The sequence below is a fragment of the Pteropus medius genome, unplaced genomic scaffold (assembly GCF_902729225.1).
Source record: "Pteropus medius unplaced genomic scaffold, Ma_sr-lr_union100, whole genome shotgun sequence".
Classification (NCBI taxonomy): Eukaryota; Metazoa; Chordata; class Mammalia; order Chiroptera; family Pteropodidae; genus Pteropus; species Pteropus medius.
Window position 1 is genome coordinate 7,023,967 of NW_024348533.1, and position 2,185 is coordinate 7,026,151.

The 2,185-nt window shown below is 39.1% G+C and overlaps 1 pseudogene; it reads left to right on the plus strand.

The window, feature by feature from the left end:
• The first annotated feature begins 814 nt into the window (after positions 1 to 814).
• Positions 815 to 1,666, plus strand: LOC120616684 (olfactory receptor 2M5-like; annotated as a pseudogene).
• The last annotated feature ends 519 nt before the right edge of the window (positions 1,667 to 2,185 follow it).

Consider the following 2,185-nt stretch of genomic DNA (forward strand, 5'->3'; position numbering starts at 1 on the left):
TCCATTGTGTGTTCATCACCCAAAGTCAAATCTCCTTCTGTTACCATTTATTTGACCTTCTTTACCATTATCTAACTCTTTCCATTTTCCTTTTCCTCTGGTAACCACTAAACTGTCATCTATGTCTATGAGTGTTTGTTTGTCTTCTTCATTTTTTGCTTTCAGTTTTATATAACGCATATGAATTAAATTACATTATTCTCGGAGTTTTCTGTCTGACTTATTTCACTTAGCATGATCATCCTAAGAGCCATACATGTTGTCACAAATAACAATATTTTATCTTTTCTTATGGTTCAGTAATATTCCATTGTATATATGTACCATATCTTCTTTATCCAATTATCTATTGAAGGGCACTTCAATTGTTTTCATGTCTTGGCCACCATGAATAATACTACAATGAACATTGGGTACATATATCTTTACAGATAAATGTTTTTCAATTTTTTTGGTAGATGCACAGAAAAGGGAATACTTAGTCATATGGTAAATTTTATTCTTAATTTTTTGAGAAACCTCCCTACCGTTTTTCATTGTGGCTGTACCAATTTACATTCCCACTAGCAGTATATGATTGGCTATTACCAACAAGACAAGTGATATAATTGAATATTTTTATGTTTGCCATTGTTATAATTTTGTTTTTTTTTTTTTTTACAAACTTTAATAAGAAACTACTTTACTACTATGACAATTTTTACAAATCTCTTCTCTGTCTGTTGTCACCACAGTCGTGTGGAGAAGGAATGACACAAAACTCACAGATTTTACCCTCCTGGCCTTCTTTCCATAATTTAGAAACATCACAGCCATGGTTTTCATCATTCTCCTGATCTACATGGCCGCCTTTACTGGCAACGCTCTGCTGATCCTCCTCATTTTGTTGGATTCCCAGCTCCATACCCCCATGTACTTCCTGCTTAGTCAGCTGTCCTTCCTTAATGGATTTGACTTTGACCTCTAGCATTGTCCCCAAGATGGCGGCCAACTTCTTCTCTGGTCAGCAAGGCATCTCATTCCTGGCTTGTGGGACTCAAGTATTTTTCTCCCTGACTGTGGGCATTGCAGAATGCATCCTTATAACTGTCATGTGCTTTGATCGCTATGTGGCTATCTGTAATCCCCTCCAGTACTCAGTCATCATCAGTCCTAGGGTTTGTTTGAAGATGATTGCCATGTCTTGGGCACTAACTTCCTTGGGCCATACTGCTTTCACCTTGCATTTTCACATCTGCAGCTCCAGAGAGATCCCTCACTTCTTTTGCGAAGTCATGGCTGTCCTTAGGATTGTCAGTGAGGACATCTCAGCCTACGAGAAGGCAGTGGTGGTGACAAGCATCCTTGTTTTACTGCTGCCCTTATCTCTCATCTTGTCCTCCTATGTTTTCATCTTCCTTGCTGTACTCCGGATGAACTCTCCAGAAGGCAGGAACAAGGCTCCGGCCACCTGCTCCTCTCACCTGTGTGGCGGGTCTCTATTTTGGTCCATTCATGTGCATATACATGAGACCTGGCTCTGCTGAGACTCCAAAGTTAAATCAGGGTCTCTCTCTTTGGAACTGTCCTCACTCTTCTCCTGAACCCTCTTGCCTGCAGTCTCAGAAACAAGGAAGTTGTAAGTGCACTAAAAATGTTGATGGGGAAGTGTCCATCCTCTAGGTAGAGGACAGAAATCCCACTATCAGATATAAGCAACTCAGAGATGTACTAGCAAAGGGGTATCTTGTGAGTTAAAATATAACTCCTGTAGGAATCTGGAAGTCAACTAATCTTACTGAGTTGCAACTTTTTTTGCACCTGCAGAAATAAAAAAAAATGTTTAAAGTCCTTTCCTGTCTTTATCTTAGAATTTCTGTCCAATTTTTCTAGATAATATGCTGATACAGGACAATGTACTATGCCCATCCTCCTCTACACCACTTCTACTTGATGACCATGTGCACTCTAACATTTTCCAAACTTCCTGCTAGTTCCATGGGAGAAAGGTCAGTGTCTGTACCCATAGAATGAAGAACATCCCCCGGCACACAGGTGATACCTCAGAAGCATTCACTGGTTAAATTAATAAGCATGATGATAGATTATTGAGAATCAATTAAATTTTCCAGTGTTGCTTTGTTCTACTTAAGAAGACTATGAATTTCTCTTGATCCTATACAAGTGAAAAGTCTTCAAATTTATG